At 46.0% G+C, this 25,578-nt stretch overlaps 5 non-coding genes across 5 annotated transcripts; all 5 read left to right on the forward strand.

The window, feature by feature from the left end:
* Positions 1-12,508: 12,508 nt before the first annotated feature.
* Positions 12,509-12,698, forward strand: LOC140397899 (U2 spliceosomal RNA). Its single transcript, XR_011937321.1, has one exon. It is a non-coding gene; the product is annotated as a U2 spliceosomal RNA (small nuclear RNA).
* A 6,146-nt stretch (positions 12,699-18,844) lies between these two features.
* On the forward strand, positions 18,845-19,033 carry LOC140397215 (U2 spliceosomal RNA). The gene has a single exon (XR_011936764.1). It is a non-coding gene; the product is annotated as a U2 spliceosomal RNA (small nuclear RNA).
* Positions 19,034-19,820: 787 nt separating this feature from the next.
* On the forward strand, positions 19,821-20,011 carry LOC140397641 (U2 spliceosomal RNA). The gene has a single exon (XR_011937074.1). It is a non-coding gene; the product is annotated as a U2 spliceosomal RNA (small nuclear RNA).
* Positions 20,012-20,793: 782 nt separating this feature from the next.
* LOC140397757 (U2 spliceosomal RNA) lies at positions 20,794-20,984 on the forward strand. The gene has a single exon (XR_011937185.1). It is a non-coding gene; the product is annotated as a U2 spliceosomal RNA (small nuclear RNA).
* A 784-nt stretch (positions 20,985-21,768) lies between these two features.
* LOC140397455 (U2 spliceosomal RNA) lies at positions 21,769-21,959 on the forward strand. Its single transcript, XR_011936892.1, has one exon. It is a non-coding gene; the product is annotated as a U2 spliceosomal RNA (small nuclear RNA).
* The last annotated feature ends 3,619 nt before the right edge of the window (positions 21,960-25,578 follow it).

Here is a 25,578-nt window from a genome sequence, read left to right on the forward strand (position 1 = left end):
CGGTAAACCAAATGCATTTAAACAGTGCCCGACAGTAAATCAAATGTATTTAAACAGTGCCCTGCAGTAAATCAAATGCATTTAAACAGATTCCTGTAGTAAATCCAATGCATTTAAACAGTGCCCTGCAGTAAATCAAACGCGTTTAAACAGTGTCCTGCAGTAAATCAAACGCATTTAAACAGTGCCCTGCAGTAAATCAAACGCATTTAAACAGTGCCCTGCAGTAAATCAAATGCTTTTAAACAGTGTCCTACAGTAAATCAATCGCATTTAAACAGTGCCCTACAGTAAATCAAATGCTTTTAAACAGTGTCCTACAGTAAATCAAACGCATTTAAACAGTGCCCTGCAGGAAATCAAATGCTTTTAAACAGTGTCCTACAGTAAATCAAACGCATTTAAACAGTGCCCTACAGTAAATCAAACGCATTTAAACAGTGCCCTCCGGTAAATCAAATGCATTTAAACAGTGCCCTGCAGTAAATCAAACGCATTTAAACAGTGCCCTACAGTAAATCAAATGCTTTTAAACAGTGTCCTACAGTAAATCAAACGCATTTAAACAGTGCCCTGCAGGAAATCAAATGCTTTTAAACAGTGACCTACAGTAAATCAGACGCATTTAAACAGTGCCCTACAGTAAATCAAACGCATTTATACAGTGCACCACAGTAAATCAAATGTATTTAAAAAGTGCCCGACACTAAAGCAAATGCATTTAAACTGTGCTCTGAAGAAAATCAAATGCATTTAAACAGTGCCCTACAGTAAATCAAATGCTTTTAAACAGTGGCCTACAGTAAATCAAACGCATTTAAACAGTGCCCTGCAGTAAATCAAATGCATTTAAACAGTGCCCTGCAGGAAATCAAATGCTTTTAAACAGTGCCCTGCAGTAAATCAAACGCATTTAAACAGTGCCCTACAGTAAATTAAATGCTTTTAAACAGTGTCCTACAGTAAATCAATCGCATTTAAACAGTGCCCTGCAGTAAATCAAATGCATTTAAACAGTGCCCTACCGTAAATCAAATGCTTTTAAACAGTGTCCTACAGTAAATCAAACGCATTTAAACAGTGCCCTGCAGGAAATCAAATGCTTTTAAACAGTGTCCCACAGTAAATCAAACGCATTTAAACAATGCCCTACAGTAAATCAAACGCATTTAAACAGTGCCCTCCGGTAAATCAAATGCATTTAAACAGTGCCCGACAGTAAATCAAATGTTTAAACAGTGCCCTGCAGTAAATCAAATGCATTTAAACAGTGTCCTGCAGTAAATCAAATGCATTTAAACAGTGCCCTGCAGTAAATCAAATGCATTTAAACAGTGCCCTACAGTAAATCAAATGCATTTAAACAGTGCCCGACAGTAAATCAAATGTATTTAAACAGTGCCCTGCAGTAAATCAAACACATTTCAACAGTGCCCTACAGTAAATCAAATGCATTTAAACAGTGCCCTACGGTAAATAAAATGCTTTTAAATAGTGCCCGACAAAAACCAAATGCCTTTGAAGTGCATTACAGTAAATCAGACAAATTTAAACAGTGAAATGAAATGAAAATCGCTTATTGTCATAAGTAGGCTTCAAAGGAAGTTACTGTGAAATGCCCCTCGTCGCCACATTCCGATGCCTGTTCGGGGAGTCGGTACGGGAAATACGGGAAACAGTGCCCTGAAGTAAACCAAATGCATTTCAACAGTGCACAACAAAAAATGTAATGTATTTAAACAGTGCCCGACAGAAAATCCAATGTATTTAAACAGTGCCCTACAGTAAATCAAATGCATTTAAACAGTGCCCTACAGTAAACCAAATGCATTAAACCGCGCGCCAGAGTAAATAAAATGCATGAAAACAGCGGCCTACAATAAACCAAATACGTTTATCCAGTGCACTACAGTAAATCAAATGCATTTATACAGTGCACCACAGTAAATCAAATGTATTTAAAAAGTGCCCGACACTAAAGCAAATGCATTTAAACTGTGCTCTGAAGAAAATCAAATGCATTTAATCAGTGCCCTACAGCAAACCAAACGTATTTAACCAGTGCGCTGATGCAAAATCACTTGGAATTAAACAGTGCCCTGCAGTAAATCAAATGCATTTAAACAGTGCCCTACAGTAAATCAAATGCATTTAAACAGTGCCCTACAGTAAATCAAATACATTTAAACAGTGCCCGACAGTTAAATGAAGGTAATTAAACAGTGCCCGACATTAAATCAAATGTATTTAAACAGTGTACTACAGTAAATCAAAGGCACTTAAACAGTACTTTACAGTAAACCAAAGGCATTTAATCAGTGCCCTACTGTACATCAATCGCATTTAAACAGTGTCCTACAATAAACCAAATGCACTTAAATAGTGCCTACAGTACATCAATCTTATTTGTTCTGGGCCAGGGTTTAGAGATTCCCAAAGTGTATCATGAAGTTCACCTCACGCCCCTGACCCAGAACTTTTAATAGACTGTGGTATGGGGAGCACACGGCCCACTCTACAGGAGTGGTACAACAGAAATGGAAAATATATTTTAAATAACAAATCGATGTTTATTCTATGAATTTAAGTTAACCTTTTTAAAACATACAGTGAACTTCTTAGCAACCATTAATTCAACTACAACCCCCAAAGAATACAACACTAAGTAATGCTTACGCTGTCCTTTTAACATCCAGAAGACTTACAAAAAACAGAACCTTTAACAGAAGCACATCTGGTTAACGTCACTCCTGAAAACGTTTATAATTCTGACTTCACCAAATGATCAAGAGATAGACACTTCATGGCAGAGAGATCAAGAGTACACCTGCTCTGTCTGGCTTCTGCTCCAACACTGAAACTAAAACACACCCTGCAGCAAACAGCCTAAAACGAAAGTAAAAAGCTGCCAGACATCCCAGCTCCACCCATACTCTGACATCACTGATAAACACCCGTTTCTTAAAGGTTCATTTCTTAAACACCCATTTCTTAAAGGTACTCTCACATGACACCTCCGCCCAAGAAAAAATATAAACCATCAACTTCAAGATGGTTTCATTTTTCACCTTGTCACTATCCTTTAAGAAATGCACGAAGTAAACACACTTTTGCGTTTCTAAAAACAACACACGCAAACAGGGATAATAATATAGTCCATTTGTGTTCTTCTTCCTTCAACTGAAGCCCTTCTCGATTGACAGTCACTTTCAACATGAAATTTTACTTAAATGTTTAATGAAATTCACTCATGCCAAGAAATCGCATTATTTCCCTACGTTTGAGGGTATCGGAAACTTCGCAATGAAAGTGACTTGGGTTTTTCCAAATTCACTTTTGGCTAGGTTTATCACCAAACCCGCCTCCTGAAGTCGATCGAATAATTCCATCAGACGTTTCAACTGTTCTTTCCATGTCTGGCTGAAAACTATCAGATCGTCGATGTATACCACACGATTGGGTAATCCTGAAACAACTTTGTTAGTTAACCATTTAAACGTGGTTCGGCGTTTTTCATGCCAAATGGCATAACTTTGAATTGTTATATACCATCTGGAGTCACAAAAGCTGAAATCTCCTTCGCCCTTTCGGATAAAGGTACCTGCCAGCAACCCTTAAGTAAATCCAGTTTGGAAATAAAAGCTGATTGTCCCACTTTCTCAATGCAATTCTTCAAACGTGGGATAGGGTAAGAGCCCGTTCTTGTAACTGCATTAACCTTTCTATTGTCTACTCACAACTGTTGGGTACCGTCTGGTATTGGTATCATCACTATGGGCGAGCTCCATTGGCTGCAACCCACTTCAATTATGCCATTTTAAAGCATAATCACCATCTCTTTGTTAACCTGTGCCAATTTTAAAGGATTAAGTCTACATGGATGTCGTTTGATTGGAACAGCATTTCCCACATCTACATCATGTATAGCCATTTTAGTACTTCCCAATTTATGTCCACAAACTTGCCCATGTGATAACTTTCAGGTCAGTCCGTTTTTCCTCTGGAAGGTAACTCTACAATTTATCCCAATTTTTAAGAACATCCCCGTTTTACAATTTAATTTGAGGTGTGTCAAATTCACAGTCATCTGGATTTGGTTGGTCATTTTGAGTTAGAATCATTAAAACCTTTTTCTCTCCTTCCCTTTCCAAGCACCTTTTAAGCATATTCACATGACACACTCGGTGAGTCTTCCTTTTATCTGGTGTTGTTACCACGTAATTCATTTCACTTAATTTCCTTTCAATCTGATATGGTCCACAAAGCCTAGCTTTTAAAAGTTCACCTCCCACTTGGAACAATACTAAAGCTTGATCTCCACAGGCGAAACAACAAACTTTGGATTTCTTGTCCGCTACCCGTTTCATCGCATTTTGTGCAACTTTTAAATGTTGTCTAGCCAATTGACCTGCTCTATTTAATAGTTCCCTAAAATTTGCCACGTAATCCAATAATGTAATTTCTGATTACTCACGCACCAATTTTTCCTTACTCAATTTAAGTGACCCTCGTACCTCATGACGAAAGGTTAGTTCAAAAGACTAAATTTGGTTGACTCAGTAGGTGCATCCATAATTGCAAACAGTACGAATGGAATTTCGTTATCACAATCCTCTCAATTATCGTGACACTAAGCCCTCAACACTGTCTTTAATTTCTGACATTTACCTTTCTAATACTCCCTGCGATTCTGGGTGGACGCAGTTGATTTAAATTGTTTTATTCCGAAACTATCCATAACTTCTTTGATAATCAGGAGGTAAAATTTGACCCTTGATCCGGCTGTATTTCTGTGGGTCGTCTATTGCTAGTAAATAATTCAAGTAATTCCTCCAGAATCTTTTCAGCTGTAATATTACTGGATGGCCTCCGGAAACCTAGTAGACACCTCCATTATCGCCAAAAGATATTGATTCCAACATTTTGTTTTAGGAAGTTGTCCTACGCAATCAATTAGGACCCTTGGAAAAGGTTCCTCAAATGCTGCAACGGGTATTAAGGGCGCTGCTTTTATCACTGCTTGAGGTTTCCCTATCATTTGACATGTGTGACATGACTGACAACATTTAATTACATCTTTCTGGCGTACAGGCCAATAAAATTGTTTTTGTATTTTAGCTTAAGTTTTCCTTATTCCCAAATGACCTCCCACTGGAACCTCATGTGAAACTCGCAACACCTCCTTTCCATATCCAACGGCAATACTACTTGATGAACTTCTGCCCACTTTTCATCAGCCTGCATATGTAAAGGTCTCCATTTTCTCATCAAGCCATTACTTTTACGGTAATAAAACTCTGTTATACACTCTTCCGTGTATGTTTCTGATACATCCGTTTTATTTCTACACCTTTCTGTTGTAACTCTGCCAATTTTCCTGAACTAAAAATATCCGCCTCATCCTCCACCTTTGTCAACCATCTGATCAAAAATCCTTTCTGATAATTGCACTTCAACTTCATCTTCACTCTCTGAATTCCCCTCCTGTCTTAACCTGTGACTTTGCGACCTTGTAACTACAGAATCGGGAAAAATACTTCAACACTTCAGTTGTCTGATTTTCCTCTGGATTATCAACCACCGTGGGCATCACTCCCACCTGCGATTCAGCTATATCATTACCCAAGATAAACTGTAATCCTGGACAAGATAGTTTCTCTATTACTCCCACTAACACCTCACGCCTCTTCACTGGACTTTCCAACCTTACCTTATATAATTGAACACTACTCCTCTCACCCTGAATTCCACATATTACCACCTTTTCTGGCAGCATTCTTCCCAAACTACATAACTCCTCATCTCCTACCATTAAAGATTGATTAGCTCCCGTATCTCTTAAAATTGTGACTTCTTTACCTACTCCTCATGATACACATGAGTAACCTTTACCAACACAAGTAAATTCTTTAAAGAGATCTGGCACCATTTGATAAATCACCTCTTGATCAGGTGTACAATCTTTTGCAACTCCTTCGCTTCATTTGGGCTTTCCTTTACCACTTTAACTACCCCCACTGTCTTATCCTGTTTTACCACATCAGCCTTCCCAGCGCTTTTCTTCAAGCACCAACACTGTGACTTTACATGGCCAATTCATTGCAGTGAAAACATTTGAACCTTTTCATGTCTCTTCCACCCTCCTGGATTTTTACTCTGAGGTACACTCTCCTTATTATATCCCATCACATCACCTTTACTTTTACCACTTGAGTATTTCTCATGTCCCCAGTTTCTATCCCTCACAGGCTGAAACTGATGTCGGAAACCAAGCTTTGATTTATGAACTAATTCATAATCATCTGCCATTTTGCTGCTAATCTCGCAATTTTAACGCTCTGTTCATGCACATGAGTGCATACTGCATCAGGAATTCAATGTTAAACTCCTCCAAAAGTATAATTTCTCTGAGAGCTTTGTACGTTTGGTCTATTTTCAAATCCCTTATCCACCTATCAAAATTAATTTGTTTGAACCTTTCAAACTCCATGTATGTATGACCAAATTGTTTCTTTAATTTTCTAAACCTTTGTCAGTGAGCTTCGTGCCCGAGTTCATATGCACCGAAGATGGATTTTGTCACATCCTCATACGTCCCAGATACCTCCTGCGGTAGTGATGCAAACACTTCACTGGCTCTACCTTCCAGCTTTGTTTGAATCAGTAATACCCACATGTCCTGGGGCCATTTTATTTGTTTAGCCACCTTATCAAATTAAATGAAAAAGGCTTCTACCTCCTTCTCGTCAAACCTTGGCACTGCTTGGACATATTAAATAAAAATTCCACCAAGCCTTCAACTTTGACGCTCTTTCTCACTATCCTCATCACTATCATCCAACTGTACGTTTCCCTTTGCGTCTACCAATTTTAACTGACTGTCATGTTTCATGGCTATTTTCTGAAGTTCAAACTCTCTCTCTTTATTTTTTCCCCTGATCTGTATCTCCCTTTCTCTTTCTCTTTGTTCTGCTGGGGCTATTCTTCCTTTTCTACTTTCTTCTCTCACCTTTTCTATTTCTTCTCTCTCTCTCATTTATTTCCGTCTCTCTCCCTTTCTTATTCCTCTCTATCTCTTTCTTTCTCCCTTTCTTTTTCCTACAGCAAACTAAAGGCATTTAATCAGTGCCCTACAGTAAATCAAATGTACAGAAACAGTGCCCCAGAATAAATCCAAAGTATTTAAACAGTGCACTGCAGTAAATCAAATATTATTAAATAGCGCACAACAGTCCATCAATTGTATTTAAACAGTGCCCTCGAGTCAACTAAATGCATTTCAACAGTGCCCGACTGTAAATCAAATACATTTAAACAGTGCCCTAAGTTAAATCAAATGCATTTAAACAATGCCCTACAGTAAACCAAACGTTTTTGAACAGTGCTTTATAGTCAATCAAATGCATTTAAATAGTGCCCTGCAGTAAATGAAATGCATTTAAACAGTGACACAGTAAATCAAATGTATTTAAACAGGCGCTGCAATAAATCAAATGCGTTTAAACAGTGCCCTACCGGAAACTAAATGCATTTAAAAAGTGCCATGAAGTAAATCAAATGCATTCAAACAGTGCCCCACAGTGAGCCAAATATATTTAAATCGTGATTTATAGTAAATTAATTGCATTTAAACAGTACCTGACAGTCAATCAAAAGTAGTTAAATTTGCGCCCTAGAATAAATTAAATGCGTTTACACAGTGTCCGACACGAAATCAAACGCATTGAAACAATGCCCTACAGTAAGTCAAGTGCATTTAAACAGTGCCCGACAGCAAACTAAAGGCATTTAAACAGTGCCCTGCAGTAAATCAAATGCATTTAAACTGCCCGACAGTAAATCAAATGTATTTAAACAGTGCCCCAGAATAAATCCAAAGTATTTAAACAGTGTCCTGCAGTAAATCAAATATAATTAAATAACGCACAACAGTCCATCAAATGCATTTAAACAGTGCCCTCGAGTCAATTAAATGCATTTAAACAGTGCCCTACAGTAAATCAAATACATTTGAACAGTGGCCTAAAATAAATCAATTATATCTAAACGGTGCCAAATGTATTTAAACAGTTCTTTATAGTAAATTAAATGCATTTAAACAGTGCCGACAATAAATCAAATGTATTTAAACAGTGCCCCGACAGTCAATCAAATGCGTTTAAACACTGTGCAAGAGTAAAACAAATACTTTTAAACAGTGCACCACAGTAAATCAAATGCATTTAAACAGTGCCCTACAGTAAATCAAATGCATTTAAACAGTGCCCTCCAGTAAATCAAATGCATTTAAACAGTGCCCAACAGTAAATCAAATGCATTTTGTTCCCTACTGTAAACTAATTGAATTTAAACAGTGCCCGATATTCAAATGCATTTAAACATTGCCCTCCTGTAAATCAAAAGCATTTAAACAGTGTTCTACGTTAAATCAAATGCATTTAAACAGTGCCCTACAGTAAACCAAATGCATTTAAACAGTGACATAATAAATCAAATGTTTTTAAACAGGCGCTACAATAAATCAAATGCATTTAAACAGTATCCTACAGTAAATCAAATGCATTTAAACAGTGCCCTACAGTAAATCAAATGCATTTAAACAGTGCCCAGCAGTAAATCAAATGCATTTTGTTCCCTACAGTAAACTAATTGCATTTAAACAGCGCCTGATACTCAAATGCATTTAAACATTGCCCTCCTGTAAATCAAAAGCATTTAAACAGTGTTGTACGTTAAATCAAATGCATTTAAACAGTGCCCTATAGTAAACCAAATGCATTTAAACAGTGACATAGTAAATCAAATGTTTTTAAACAGGCGCTACAATAAATCAAATGCATTTTAACAGTATCCTACAGTGAACTAAATGCATTTTAAAAATGCCCTGCAGTGAATCAAATGCATTCAAACAGTGCCCTACAGTATACGAAATGCTTTTAAACAGTTTCTGACAGTTAACTAAATGTATTTAAAGAGTGCCCAACACTCAAATGCATATAAGAAGTGCCCTGCAGTAAATTACATGAATTTAAACAGTGCCCTGTTGTAAACCAAATGCGTTTAAATAGTGCGGTGAAGTAAATGAAATGCATTTAAACTGTGCCCTACAATAAATCAAACGCATTTTAACAGTGCCAATAGTAAATCAATGCATTTAAACAGTGCCCTACAGGAAATCAAATGCATTAATACAGTGCCCGACAGTAAACCAAATGCATTCAAACAGTGCCCTATAGTCAATCAAATGTATTTAAACAGTGGCCTACAGTCAAACGGACCTTATTTAAACAGAGCCTTACAGTAACACACCAATTAAAAGTGCCCTACTGTAATCGGACTTAAAATGTGCCCGATAATAAATCATGTTTTTAAACATTAAACATGTTTATGTAAAGCGAATTGCTTTGGAGACCTAAAAAACAACTTTCCCGAGGCCAGTATATGCCCTTCCAAAAACTGAACGGGATCCAGCCAAAATAATACTGTTCCATATTTCTATACAGCATATTAATTCTGCTCCATTTTAATATGCAGCCATATTAAAACGGCTCCATATTAATACTGTTCCATATTAATACTCTTCCACATTAATACTGTTCCATATTACTACTGTTCCATATTCGTGCTGCTTGATTTTAAGACCGTTACAAATGAGTACTGTTCCATATTAATGTCCAGCATATAAACATTGTTCCATATTAATAATCGCTCATATTATAACTTTTCCATATTAGTAGTGTTCCATATTAATACTGTTCTATATGATCACTGTTACATATTAATATCCAGCCATGTTAACGCTGTTCCATATTAGTACTGTTCCATATTAATATCTGGCCATTTTAATATCCGGCTATATTAACACTGTTCCATAGTAATACAGTTCCATATTAACATCCAGCCACATTCCATATTAATAATAATAATCTTTGTCACAAGTAGTCTTACATTAACACAACAACGAAGTTACTGTGAAAAGCCCTTCGTCGCCACATTCTGGCGCCTGTTCGGGTACACAGAGGGAGAATTCAGAATGTCCAATTCACCTAACAAGCACGTCTTTCTGGCCTTGTGGGAGGAAACCGGAGCACCCGCAGGAAATGCACGCAGACACCAGGAGAACATGCAGGCTCCGCAAAGAGAGTGACCCAAGCTAGGAATCAAATTTGGGACCCTGGAGCTGTGAAGATATGGTTCCATATTAATACTGTTCCATATTAGTACTGTTCCATATTAATATTCAGCCATATTAATACTATTCCATATTAATACGGTTCCAAGTTAATATGCAGCCATATTAATACTGCTCCATGTGAATAATGTTCCATATTAATATCCAGCCACATTAATGCTGTTCCATATCAATATGGTTCCATATTAATATGCAGCCAGATTAATACGTTTTGCTCAATGCCTGCTACCACGCCCCCCACATGGAGGTTGGACATGGCCCGACTTGCCCAGAATGCTTTGTGCAAGAAAATATCACAGGCCACAGATGACTATATTATTAATAACTAAAAGTCCCGCCCTTCACGCTCTGGGAGGCCACGAAGGCTGTGATCAGGAGTGAGATCATGGCCAAGAACGCACGTAGAGACAAGGTAGAGAGGGCGGCTAGGCGACAGTTGTGGACTCCATACTGGAGGTCGACAGGCGATACTCTGAGGGCCCGACCAAAGAACTCCTGGCGGAGAGGAAAAAGCTACAAATGGACTTTGATCTGCTCTCCACGAGGGAAGCATTGCAGCAACTCCGCCAGGTACGGGAGACCCTTTACGAACACGGAGATAAAGCCAGCCACTGCTGGTTCGCCAGCTGAGAAAGCAGGCAGCCACGGGGGTAATAGCTCAGATTAGAAGCAGCAGACCGAATCCAGTGGCAGAGCCAAAAAATGTCTACGAGGCATTTGAGACGTTCTACCGGGGGCTATTCACCTACAAGCCCTCAGCTTAGGGATGAAACAGTTCATCGATGGACGGGACACGCCAGTTGTGAGACAGGCTGAAAATGGGACTGGAAGCACCAGTAAAACTGGGAGAAGGATAGCGCAGTGGTGAGCCGTCGTTCCTCATGGTCCCGCCCGCCCCAAACATCCCTGTGACGATGGATGTGGCTGTCCTGCAACCCAGTTGTGTGTAGAAGCTGGGATTCGTCTTTCTGGAGCGCAGGAGGTTAGGGGGAATTTAAGCAAGTCTTCAACGTCATAAAGATTTTTTTTTAATGATAGAAATGGATAGATCCTCTGCCCCCAATTGCTCGACTGCATAAATCCCACCTTAGTTAGTGTCCCAATCCACCGGACTTTCCACAATACCATATCCAGCAATGCTCAGGAAGAATAATTGTTTTCCTATCCAGCCGACTGTTCTATATTGAAGAAGCTGGTGAACTTTAGAAGGACAATTCTGCCTTCCTATCCACACTGCTGTTCACACATCAGTGCACTACGTCGAGATATACTTTGGACTGACTTTTCTGTGTCATTTTTGGCTCTATTATTCATAAAAACAGATCAAGCTGAGCTGGACGAGATCTGCGTGTTCCCAGTGCACTCTGCTGAACACATCCAGATATCGTCTGGAGTAATATTTCGCTCTTCCGTTCTAACCTGGTGCTCCAACGGACACATGCACCTGCCCTGCAGCCGAACATGTATGTGTTTCATTTCCCAACCACTGTCCACACCCACTGACCCAAGCTGTACTTCAGAAGCCAATCTGCCTGTGCCATTCGCCTTGGATTGTTTCGAAATCCCACGTCAGGCTCGAATGCAGGTTACGATTCTTTATAGAATCATAGAATCCCTACAGAGCGGAAGGCGGGTCATTCGGCGCAACGCGTCTGCACCAGCCCTTAGAAAGAGCAACCTATTTAAGCCCACACCGCCACCCTATCCACATTCCCGCAACCCAAACTAACCTAAAGGGCAATTTAGCACGGCGAATCCACCTGACTTGCACATATTTGGACTCTGGGAGGAAAACAGAGAACCCAGAGGAAACCGTGTCAGAGAAAGTGCAAACTCCACATGGACAGACATCCGAGGCTGGAATTGAACCTGGGTTGCTGGCGCGCTGAGGCAAGCGTGCAAACTACTGTGACACCGGATTGCAGCCTCCTGGACTCTGCACTGCACAGATTCACCGTGTAGGACAATCTCTGGGGTCTCTGACATCCTCTTTTTTGTTTTACAATGAAATACACAGTTTTTAAAATTTAGAGTGGTCAATAATTTTTCCAATTTATGGTGGCTAATCCACCTACCTCTCACATCTTTGAGTTGTGGGGTGAGACTCACGCAGAACCGGGGAGAATGTGCAAACTCCACGCGGCCAGTGACCCGGGGCCGGGGTCGCAATGTGGACTGGGAACTTCAGGAAATTAGGAGAGCAAAAACGGTACATGAAAGGATACAGGCAGGTAAAATGAACGAACGTCCTAAGTAATTTTACCAGCTCATTAAGGGTAAAAGGACAACTCGGGAAATAGCCGGAAAACATGGGCTAACGCTTCTCGGCCTTTTGGTTCAGATCAAGTGTAGTATCTGTTCTTATCAGTTTAATATCTGGAATGTCCCCTTCGGGGGACCGAATATTAAATTGATTTTTGGGACACGGAGATGGTTCAGGGGCTTTCTTGCTCCGCTCCAGGCATCAACCTGGTCTTGCAATGTTTCCAGGAATGGTGCCTTCACCCCGCTTTGGGCACAAATAGTGCAAAAGCAGAAAATGGCGCAAAACCTGGCTTCCCCTCTCCTGTCTTGTCCAGTTGTCTCATCCTGACCAATTAAAAAATTTTCAGGCTCCAGAGCATTGCTAGCTTTTCTGCTGGCGGGCGCTTCGCGCACTAATGTCGTGAGCCTATGGGCTCGCGGACTTGCGGCAGCCAGGCTCCGTTTTCAGCTGATATGCCAAACAGATTTCCTGCTGCTTTTTACAGGCCACTCACCCTCACCCTCGGATGCCGACTTGCCTTCTCCTCACTTCAGTTACCACATCCCTTCATCCTGCACAACGGGGAAGTGTGGCGACAGACTGAACGGCATCCTGATTTGGATGTAGGTATACCTTCACGGCGTCTCTTTTCGTTCTCGTGACTCCACGACCAACACGCCAGGGTGGAGCTCAGGGAGACTAGACATTTCCCCCTGTTGGATTCCGCCAGTACTTGCTGCTTGCACGGATTGCCCTTTGTTCGGCAAAGGTGGAGATTTCTTCGACTCCCTCCGTTGGGTGTCACTGGGCCTTCACAGCGTCTCCATTTAATCTGGTGACGGCAGGGGGTGGCTTGCCAGACGATGCCTTCCTGTTGTGTTTTACTGGTTCTGCATGCACAGACTCCACCGTGCTCGGCCAAGCTGGAGGTCCCTTGACCAACAGTGACCGTAGACTAAAAGTTCCAAAGCACGGTCGAGCGCAGCAAGGTGCTCCTGAATGTCGGTGGACGAGGAGGACAAGAGCCATAGCCGGAAAATATTGGCTATCGCTTCTCGGCCTTCTGGCTGAGATCAAGTGTAGTCTCATTTGATCGAGGGAAGCTGAGGATCTCGATGACGATCGTGGATTGGAGAACTCGGAGGGATTGAAGTCGTTAAAAAGGAAACGTTTGGAGCCCGGCTGCTATTGGTGGATCTACACACTGGCCTAAACTTCTGGTTTAGGCCTAACGCCGATACAGTTCAGACCCAACGTACGAGCTATGGATGCAGCTGCATCCCGACCACCAGGCTGGGGAGTGCGAAACACTGTCCGAGTCACAGTGAAGAAAACGGAAGGAGAGTCACCTGTGGACAGGAAACATTTCGTGAAGAGGGTGCTGCTCGAGTGTTGAGGGTTTAAAGCAACAGAGATCTTCTGCTTGCAAAACTTCCCCAACAATGTTTGTTTTGATGTCACCTTCAAGAGCGTCGCAGCGTGCATCAAATTCTTGATTGTCTTCAAGGAAAATGGTAACCAGAGTCCCTTGTCGATCCTGACAGCGGATCCTCTGTTTACGCTACCGTCGCAGCGAAATCGGGTTGTTACACTGCACACGTACAACCCCCACGTCCCTGTGTCTGATGTGCCTACGTTCCTCGCCAGGTACGCTGAACTGAAAAGTGACAGCGTGCAAGTGAAAGACACCTTCGGCATCTGGACAAGTGAGCACCAGATCAAGGTGACTCTATGAACAGACAGCAAATGAACCATCCTGCATCCCCCCTCCAATTTCGCTATTGGAGTAAATCGTGGCTACCTCGACTACGTGGGACAGCCACGAGTATGCCACACCTGTGGCAAAACGGGGCATGTTGCAGCAAACTGCAGTGTGACCTTCTGCAAAAACTGCAGGCAGGAGTGACACATGATTAAGGAATGCAAGGAAGACAAGTACTGCAACCTGTGTGAGGAGGCCGGCCATCTTTTACAGGGCCTGCCCGAAACGCGGGGCGACATACGCTCAAATCATCAGCAGCAGAGTTAAAAAGGCGACCAGAGAGGAGGAGCATACAACCTCCGCCGAAAAAGACAGCACGGCTCAGAATGAGGAAAAGCAACAGAAGGGCCCCCAACAAAAAGAGGAGGCCCCAGCACCTCCTGACAACCCAGCCCCAGCCCCATCTGATGAGGAACACTCAATGGAAGAGGAAGAGGATGGGACAAAGAATAAAGAGCCCTGGGAAACAGTGAACAGGGACAAACGAAAGCGGAAACAAAAAAACAAACTGAAGAACCCCCCGAGGGGTAGTGGCAAAAAGCGACACCTCTCAGCCGGCGCACTTAGCGCCGACACCTCATCCGATGAGTGAAAACAGGACAAGAATCGGCCTCAAATAAACAGACAAAGCACCAACGTGGAACGGGAGGCACAGACCCCCCAGACCACCGACCGGGAAGAAAACAAGGTCACAGACCAACCCCCGATAGTAACGAGCAGCAACAACCCGGGTGAAGAACAGCCTGCAACCCCAACACCTACTGACTGCCACGACGAACCCCAGGGCTACACCCCCCCCGCCAATGCATCTGCATCAAAATCACGGGGCCAGTACGGACCAGAACAGCTTTCTCAGCCCTGCAACTGTGCTAAAGTTTGCGAGCACCACCGGCATGCTGGGGAACATCGAACAGCTGGAACAGCCAACTGTATAGACTCTGGACTCTTGAGACTGGTAAATCTATCTTTTTTATAATGGGTTTAAAAATTGCATCCATAAATGTGCGAAGCATCAAAGATACTTCGCGGTGTGTAGCCACACTCAACTATTTGGCAAATGTAAAAGCTGACCTACTGTTCCTGCAGGAGTGCGGAATTCCGCACCTCAGCAACTACAGGCGCTGGTCGAGCTGGTGGTCCCACGGGCCATCCATCTGGTCAGGAGGAAACGACTGCCGCTCCTCCGGCCTGGGTATTCTGCTGCGGGGAGGCAACTTCACCATCTCCGACGTTAAGGAGGTGGTGGGCGGGCGCCTCCTCGTAGCAGACGTGAAATACAAAAACACCCCTCTCAGACTTATTAATGTGTACGCCCCGGCCGTAAAAAGTGAGCGGCTGGCAGTTCTTCAGCAACTCCCACTGCTGTTGGCCACCTCCAAGCCGGTCATCCTGGGTGGTGACTTCAACTGCATCATCGATGCGGCTGGACGATCCAGCAAAGCCGACAGCAAACTGGACGCTACGTCCAGACTCCTGATGGAAACGGTAAAAGACGCCAAGCTGCTCGACGTCTGCAGCAACCCTGCAGACGGCGCGCAGCGTAGATACACGTGGTCACGGCCAGACGGGTCCGTCCGCTCCAGGATAGACTTCTTTTTTGTGTCCCGAGCTTTCACCGTCAGGTCCACCGACGTAACGCCGGTGTTCTTCTCTGACCACTGCCTCCTACTGGCCGACTGCCACCTGCAGGAAGACCAGGGGGTAGGCAGGTGGACGTGGAAGCTAAATGTAAAACTGCTGACCCCTGAGAACATCGAGGAACTCAGGAGGGATTACAAAGGTTGGAGAACCGTGAAACCCCTCTTTGAGGCCCCACATCTCTGGTGGGAAGCAATCAAGGGGAATATCAAGAGGTTTTTCATCCTCAAGGGCGTTCAAAAGGTGAGAGAGAGACGAGGGGTCATGTCCAGGCTCCAGAAAAGTATGCAAAATTTGCTCCAGCTGCTGTCGATGGGGGTGGATGTCAAGGAGGATCTCCAAGAGGTGAAGAGCCAGCAAGCCTCGCTCTAAACCTCGGAGGCCTCCAAGGTTATCTTCCGCTCCAGAGTCCGCTCCGTGGAGCAGGACGAAAAGTGCTCACGCTTCTTCTTCCAAAAGGTGCACAGAGACACCTCTGTGATCAGCAGCCTGAAGGAAGAAGATGGCTCTGAAAAGTCATCGCAGTCTGACATCCTGAGGATCAGCCAATCCTTTTATGCCGGACTGTATGACCTGAAGCCAACAGATAGCACTGTTTCCCAGACCTTCCTGTCGACTATCACGGAGGTCATAGGCGACAGCGAGCTGGAAAACCTGGACAAACCACTAACTCTGGACGAGCTGACAAAGGCCGCCAAGTCCTTCGAGACGAGTAAAACTCCCGGAAGCGACGGCTTACCGGTTGAGTTGTATTCGGCTCTGTGGGACTGGATGGGCCCAGACCTGCTGGAAGTGTACGAGAGTATGCTTCTGGAGGGCAGCATGTCAGAGTCCATGAGGAAAGGCATCATCACCCTCATCTACAAACAGAAGGGGGAAAGGGAAGAAATTCGAAATTGGCGACCCATTTCACTGTTGAATGTGGACTACAAAATTCTAGCAAAGGTCATCGCCAATCGGGTCAGGTCTGCTCTGGAGTCGGTGATCCACCCTGACCAGACCTGTGCTGTACCCGGCAGGAAGATCTCTGATAGCCTCGCGCTACTCAGGGATACGATCGCCTACGTGCAGGACAGGGGGGTGGACACTTGCCTCATCAGCCTTGACCAGGAGAAGGCTTTTGACAGAATATCGCACACCTACATGATGGATGTGCTCTCCAAAATGGGGTTTGGGGAGGGAATCCGCAATTGGATCAAACTGCTCTACACAAATATCTATAGCGCAGTCTCAATCAATGGGTGGGAATCAGAAAAGTTCCAGATCAGATCTGGAGTCAGGCAGGGCTGCCCTCTCTCCTCTGCCCTTTTTGTGTGCTGCATAGAACCTTTTGCCGAGTCCATCAGGAGGGATCCGGGTATAAGAGGAGTGACGATCCCAGGCAGTGGAGGCATGCAAGTCAAGGCCTCCCTGTACATGGACGACGTTGCCGTCTTCTGCTCAGATCCTGCGTCTGTACGCAGGCTCTTAACCACCTGCGACCAGTTTGAACTGGCCTCTGGAGCCAAGGTAAACCGGGGCAAGAGCGAGGCCATGTTCTTTGGGAACTGGGCCGACCGGTCCTTTGTCCCCTTCACTGTCAGGTCAGATTACCTGAAGGTGCTGGGGATATGGTTCGGAGCTGCTGGGGCGTGCACCAAAAACTGGGAGGAGCGCATAGGAAAGGTAAGACAGAAACTGGGCTGGTGGGAGCAACGCTCCCTCTCCATTGCGGGCAAAACCCTGGTCATCAGGTGTGAGGTACTCTCGGTGCTACTGTACGTGGCGCAGGTCTGGCCCATAACCCGACCCTACGCCACAGCAGTCACCCGGGCCATCTTCAAATTTACCTGGCGATCCAAGATGGACCGTGTCCGAAGGGACACCATGTACAAACCTCTGGAGAAGGGAGGGCGGAACGTACCCAACGCCTCCCTCATCCTGTTGGCCACCTTTGTGTCCAGCTGCATCAAGCTGTGCGTGGACCCCCAGTATGCAAACACCAAGTGTCACTACATACTGAGGTTCTACCTGTCCCCGGTGTTGCGAAGGATGGGCCTGGCCTCATTGCCGCGGAACGCTCCAAGTAGTTGGACCGTACCGTACCACCTGTCCTTTGTGGAAAAGTTTTTGAAAGAAAACACCTTTGACCACAAGGCAATGAAGCAGTGGTCAGCACGTAATGTCCTCGAGGCCCTCAGGGAAAAAGAGACCGTGGAGGACGTTGGATGGTTCCCTGAGCAGACTGCCAGAGTCATCTGGCAGAACACCTCATCACCAGAACTTTCAAACAAGCACCAAGACCTAGCTTGGCTGGTGGTGAGAAGGGCCCTCCCTGTCAGATTCTTCATGCACACCCGAAGGCTCTACACCAATGCACGCTGCCCTCGGAGTGGCTGTGGGGGAAATGAGACGGTCACACACCTCCTTGTGGAATGTGCCTTTGCAAAGAAGGTCTGGAGAGAGATGCAGTGGTATTTGTCAAGGTTTATCCCAAACAGATCTGTGACACAGGACTCTGTGCTCTACGGACTGTTTCCAGGGACACACATCGAGACAAATATCAACTGCTGCTGGAAGGTCATCAACTCGGTAAAAGACGCTCTTTGGTCTGCCCGAAACTTGCTGATCTTCCAGTGCAAAGAATTGTCCTCGACCGAGTGTTGCAGACTGGCACATTCCAAGGTCCAGGACTACGTGCTGAGGGACGCACTCAAGCTTGGGGAAGCTGCCGCCAAGGCGCAATGGGGAAAGACCACTGTGTAAAGTCTTTCCAGCAAATGTACACCGAGGGGCGGGTAACAGTGTAAAGCCCCTCGGTCGGGGCAACCAACACTACAATGTATAAAACAAACATGCCACTGTAAATATTTAAGAAGGAATGGTAATGTAAAGAGTGATATGTGTACGACAATATCAAAATTGAATGGAAGAAAGTCAAGGCAACATGTAACCCTGCCGGAAATGTACAGTCAAGACAATTTGAAATGTTTCTGTAACGCTCATGATAAATTTTTATGAATAAAGTATATTTTTTTGAATAAAAAAAAAAAAAAAAAAAAAATCTGTTCTTATCAGTTTAATATCTGATATGTCCTCAATCTGGGGACCGAATATTAAATTGATTTTTAGGACTCGGAGATGGTTCCGGGGCTTGCTCCTTCTGCTCCACGCATCAATCTGGTCTTGCAGTGCTTCCAGTAATGGTGCCCTCTCCCCGCTTTGGGGCGCAAAATGTATAAAAGCAGAAAATGCCGCAAAACCTGGCTTCTCCTTTTTCTCTCTTGTCCAGTTGTCTCATCCTGACCAATTTAAAGCCTTTCAGGCTCCAAAGCATTGCTAGCTTTTCTGCTGGCGGGAGCTTCGTGCACGAATGTTGCGAGCCGATGGACTCGCGGACTTGCGGCAGCCAGGCTCCGTTTTCAGCTGATATGCCACACAGATTTCCTGCTGCTTTTTACAGGCCACTCACCTTCACACTCGGATGCCGACTTGCCTACTCGTCACTTCAGTTACCACATACCTTCATCCTGCACAACGGGGAAGTGTGGCGACAGACTGAACGGCATCCAGTTTGGATGTAGGTATACCTTCACGGCGTCTCTTTTAGTTCTCCTGACTCCACGACCAACACGCCAGGGTGGAGCTCAGGGAGACTAGACATTGCCCTCTGTTGGATTCCGCCAGTAGTTGCTGTTTGCACGGATTGCCCTTTGTTCGGCAAAGGTGGAGATGACTTCGACTCCCTCTGTTGAGTGTCACTGGGCCTTCACAGCGTCTCCATTTCATCTGGTGACGACAGGGGACGGCTTGCCAGATGATGTCTTCGTGTTGTGTTTTACTGGTTCTGCATGCACAGACTCCACCGTGCTCGGCCAAGCTGGAGGTTTCTTGACCAACAGTGAGCGTAGACTAAAAGTTCCAAAGCACAGTCGAGCGCAGCAAGGTGCACCTGAATGTCGGTGGAAGAGGAGGACAAGAGCCATTGCCGGAAAATATGGGCTATCGCTTCTCGGCCTTTTGGCTCAGATCAAGTGTAGAATCTGTTCTTATCAGTTTAATATCTGATATGTCGTCAATCTGGGGACCGAATATTAAATTGATTTTTAGGACTCGGAGATGGTTCAGGGGCTTGCTCCTTCCGCTCCACGCATCAACCTGGTCTTGCAGTGCTTCCGGGAATGGTGCTCTCTCCCCGCTTTGGGGCGCAAAATGTATAATAGCAGAAAATGCCGCAAAACCTGGCTTACCCTTTTCTCTCTTGTCCAGTTGTCTCATCCTGACCAATTTAAGGCCTTTCAGGCTCCAAAGCATTGCTAGCTTTTCTGCAGGCGGGAGCTTCGTGCACGAATGTTGTGAGCCGATGGACTCGCGGACTTGCGGCAGCCAGGCTCCGTTTTCAGCTGATGTGCCACACAGATTTCCTGCTGCTCTTTACAGGCCACTCACCTTCACACTCGGATGCCGACTTGCCTTCTCCTCACTTCAGTTACCACATCCCTTCATCCTGCACAACGGGGAAGTGTCGCGACAGACTGAACGGCATCCTGTTTGGATGTAGGTATACCTTCACGGCGTCTCTTTTCGTTCTCCTGACTCCACGACCAACACGCTAGGGTGTAGCTCAGGGAGACTAGACATTGCCCCCTGTTGGATACCGCCAGTACTTGCTGCTTGCACGGATTGTCCTTTGTTCGGCAAACGTGGAGATTTCTTCCACTCCCTCCGTTGGGTGTCACTGGCCTTCACAGCGTCTCCATTTCATCTGGTGACGACAGGGGACGGCTTGCCAGACGATGTCTTCGTGTTGTGTTTTACTGGTTCTGCATGCACAGACTCCACCGTGCTCGGCCAAGCTGGAGGTTTCTTGACCAACAGTGAGCGTAGACTAAAAGTTCCAAAGCACAGTCGAGCGCAGCAAGGTGCACCTGAATGTCGGTGGATGAGGACAAGAGCCATTGCCGGAAAATATGGGCTATCGCTTCTCGGCCTTTTGGCTCAGATCAAGTGTAGTATCTGTTCTTATCAGTTTAATATCTGATATGTCCTCAATATGGAGACCGAATATTAAATTGATTTTTAGGACTCGGAGATGGTTCAGCGGCTTGCTCCTTCCGCTCCACGCATCAACCCGGGCTTGCAGTGCTTCCAGGAATGGTGCCTTCACCCCGCTTTGGGGCGAAAATGTATAAAAGCAGAAAATGCCGCAAAACCTGCCTACCCCTTTTCTCTGTTGTCCAGTTGCCTCATCTTGACCAATTTAAGGCATTTCAAGCTCCAAAGCATTGCTAGCTTTTCTGCTGGCGGGAGCTTCGTGCACTAATGTTGCGAGTCGATGGACTCGAGGACTTTCGGCAGCCAGGCTCCGTTTACAGCTGATATGCCGCACAGATTTCCTGCTGCTTTTTACAGGCCACTCACCCTCACCCTCGGATGCCGACTTGCCTTCTCCTCACTTCAGTTACCACATCCCTTCATCCTGCACAACGGGGAAGTGTGGCGACAGACTGAACGGCATCCTGTTTGGATGTAGGTATACCTTCACGGCGTCTCTTTTAGTTCTCCTGACTCCACGACCAACACGCCAGGGTGGAGCTCAGGGAGACTAGACATTGCCCTCTGTTGGATTCCGCCAGTACTTGCTGTTTGCACGGATTGCCCTTTGTTCGGCAAAGGTGGAGATGACTTCGACTCCCTCTGTTGGGTGTCACTGGGCCTTCACAGCGTCTCCATTTCATCTGGTGACGACAGGGGACGGCTTGCCAGACGATGTCTTCCTGTTGTGTTTACTGGTTCTGCATGCACAGACTCCACCGTGCTCGGCCAAGCTGGATGTCTCTTGACCAACAGTGAGCGTAGACTAAAAGTTCCAAAGCACAGTCGAGCGCAGCAAGGTGCACCTGAATGTCGGTGGATGAGGAGGACAAGAGCCATTGCCGGGAAATATGGGTTATCGCTTCTCGGCCTTTTGGCTCAGATCAAGTGTAGTATCTGTTCTTATCAGTTTAATATCTGATATGTCCTCAATCTGTGGACCGAATATTAAATTGATTTTTAGGAGTCGGAGATGGTTCAGGGGCTTGCTCCTTCCGCTCCACGCATCAACCTGGTCTTGCAGTGCTTCCAGGGATGGTGCCCTCACCCCGCTTTGGGGCGCAAAATGTATAAAAGCAGAAAATGCCGCAAAACCTGGCTTCTCCTTTTCTCTCTTGTCCAGTTGTCTCATCCTGACCAATTTAAGGCCTTTCAGGCTCCAAAGCATTGCTAGCTTTTCTGCTGGCGGGAGCTTCGTGCACGAATGTTGCGAGCCGATGGACTCGTGGACTTGCGGCAGCCAGGTTCCGTTTTCAGCTGATATGCCACGCAGATTTCCTGCTGCTTTTTACAGGCCACTCACCTTCACACTCGGATGCCGACTTGCCTTCTCCTCACTTCAGTTACCACATCCCTTCATCCTGCACAACGGGGAAGTGTGGCGACAGACTGAACGGCATCCTGTTTGGATGTAGGTACACCTTCACGGCGTCTCTTTTCGTTCTCCTGACTCCACGACCAACACGCCAGGGTGGAGCTCAGGGAGACTAGACATTGCCCTCTGTTGGATTCCGCCAGTACTTGCTGCTTGCACGGATTGCCCTTTGTTCGGCAAAGGTGGAGATTACTTCGACTCCCTCCGTTGGGTGTCACTGGGCCTTCACAGCGTCTCCATTTCATCTGGTGACGACAGGGGACGGCTTGCCAGACGATGTCTTCGTGTTGTGTTTACTGGTTCTGCATGCACAGACTCCACCGTGCTCGGCCAAGCTGGATGTCTCTTGACCAACAGTGAGCGTAGACTAAAAGTTCCAAAGCACAGTCGAGCGCAGCAAGGTGCACCTGAATGTCGGTGGACGAGGAGGACAAGAGACATTGCCGGAGAATATGGGCTATCGCTTCTCGGCCTTTTGGCTAAGATCAAGTGTAGTCACATTTGATCGAGAGAAGCTGAGGATTTCGATGTCGATTGGAGAACTCGGAGGGATTGAAGTCGTTAAAGAGGAAACGTTTGGAGCTTGGCTGCTATTGGTGGATCTACATGCTGGCCTAAACCTCGGGTTTATGCCTAACGCCAATACAGTTTCACACCCAACGTACGAGCTATGGATGCAGCTGCATCACGACCACCAGGCTGGGGAGTGCGAAACACTGTCCGAGTCACAGTAAAGAAAACGGAGGGAGAGTCACCTTTGGACCGGAAACACTTCGTGAAGCGGGTGCTGCTAGAGTGTTGTGGGTTTAAAGCAACAGAGATCTTCTGCTTGCAAAACTTCCCCAAGAATGGTTTCTTTGATGTCACCTTCAAGAGCGTAGCAGCGTGCATCAAATTCTTGAACGTCTTCAAGGAAAAAGGTAACCAGAGTCCCCTGTCGATCCTGACCGCGGAGCCTCTGTTTACGCTACCGGCGCAGCGAAACCGGGTTGTTACACTGCACACGTACAACCCCCACGTCCCTGTGTCTGATGTGCTCACGTTCCTCGCCAGGTACGCTGATCTGAAAAGTGACAGCGTGCAAGTGAAAGACACCTTCGGCATCTGGACAAGTGAGCACCAGGTCAAGGTGACCCTAAGAACGGACAGCAACGGAGCCATCCTGCATCCCCCCTCCAATTTCGCTATTGGAGTAAATCGTGGCTACCTCTACTACGTGGGACAGCCACGAGTATGCCACACCTGTGGCAAAACGGGGCATGTTGCCGCAAACTGCAGTGTGACCTTCTGCAAGAACTGCAGGCAGGAGGGACACATGACTAAGGACTGCAAGGAAGACAAGTGCTGCAACCTGTGTGGGGAGGCCGGCCATCTTTACAGGGCCTGCCCGAAACGCGGGGCGACATACGCTCAAATCATCAGCAGCGGAGTTAAAAATGCGACCAGAGAGGAGGTGCATACACCCTCCACCGAAAAAGACACCACGGTTCAGAATGAGGAAAAGCAACAGAAGGGCCCCCAACAAAAAGAGGAGGCCCCAGCACCTCCTGACAACCCAACCCCAGCCCCATCTGATGAGGAACACTCAATGGAAGAGGAAGAGGATGGGACAAAGAATAAAGAGCCCTGGGAAACCGTGAACAGGGACAAACGTAAGAGGAAACAAAAAAACAAACTGAAGAACCCCCTGAGGGGTAGTGGCAAAAAGCGACACCTCTCAGCCGGCGCACTTAGTGCCGACACCTCATCCGATGAGGGAAAACAGGACAAGAATCGGCCTCAGATAAAGAGGCAAAGCACCAACGTGGAACGGAAGGCACAGAACCCCCAGACCACCGACCGGGAAGAAAACAAGGTCACAGACCAACCCCCGATAGCAACGAGCAGCAACAACCCAGGTGAAGACCGGCCTGCAACCCCAACACCTACTGACTGCCACGACGAACCCCAGGGCTACACCCCCCCCCCCCCAATGCATCTGCATCAAAATCACGGGGCCAGTACGGACCAGAACAGTTTTCTCAGCCCTGCAACTGTGCTAAAGTTTGCGAACACCACCGGCATGCTGGGGAACATTCAACAGCTGGAACAGCCAACTGTATAGACTCTGGACTCTTGAGACTGGTACATCTATCTTTTTATAATGGGTTTAAAAATTGCATCCATAAATGTGCTAAGCATCAAAGATACTTCGCGGTGTGTAGCCACACTCAACTATTTGGCAAATGTAAAAGCTGACCTACTGTTCCTGCAGGAGTGCGGAATTCCGCACCTCAGCAACTACAGGCGCTGGTCGAGCTGGTGGTCCCACGGGCCATCCATCTGGTCAGGAGGAAACGACTGCCGCTCCTCCGGCCTGGGTATTCTGCTGCGGGGAGGCAACTTCACCATCTCCGACGTTAAGGAGGTGGTGGGCGGGCGCCTCCTCGTAGCAGACGTGAAATACAAAAACACCCCTCTCAGACTTATTAATGTCTACGCCCCGGCCGTAAAAAGTGAGCGGCTGGCAGTTCTTCAGCAACTCCCAATGCTGTTGGCCACCTCCAAGCCGGTCACCCTGGGTGGTGACTTCAACTGCATCATCGATGCGGCTGGACGATCCAGCAAAGCCGACAGCAAACTAGGCGCCACGTCCAGACTCCTGATGGAAACCGTAAAAGACGCCAAGCTGCTCGACGTCTGCAGCAACCCTGCAGACGGCGCGCAGCGTAGATACACATGGTCACGGCCAGACGGGTCCGTCCGCTCCAGGATAGACTTCTTTTTTGTGTCCCGAGCTTTCACGGTCAGGTCCACCGACGTAACGCCGGTGTTCTTCTCTGACCACTGCCTCCTACTGGCCGACTGCCACCTGCAGGAAGACCAGGGGGTAGGCAGGGGGACGTGGAAGCTAAATGTAAAACTGCTGACCCCTGAGAACATCGAGGAACTCAGGAGGGATTACAAAGGTTGGAGAACCGTGAAACCCCTCTTTGAGGCCCAACATCTCTGGTGGGAAGCAATCAAGGGGAATATCAAGAGGTTTTTCATCCTCAAGGGCGTTCAAAAGGTGAGAGAGAGACGAGGGGTCATGTCCAGGCTCCAGAAAAGTATGAAAAATTTGCTCCAGGTGCAGTCGATGGGGGTGGGTGTCAAGGAGGATCTCCAAGAGGTGAAGAGCCAGCAAGCCTCGCTCTAAACCTCGGAGGCCTCCAAGGTTATCTTCCGTTCCAGAGTCCGCTCTGTGGAGCAGGACGAAAAGTGCTCACGCTTCTTCTTCCAAAAGGTGCACAGAGAGACCTCTGTGATCAGCA

This window comes from Scyliorhinus torazame, chromosome 20 (genome assembly GCF_047496885.1).
Source record: "Scyliorhinus torazame isolate Kashiwa2021f chromosome 20, sScyTor2.1, whole genome shotgun sequence".
Classification (NCBI taxonomy): Eukaryota; Metazoa; Chordata; class Chondrichthyes; order Carcharhiniformes; family Scyliorhinidae; genus Scyliorhinus; species Scyliorhinus torazame.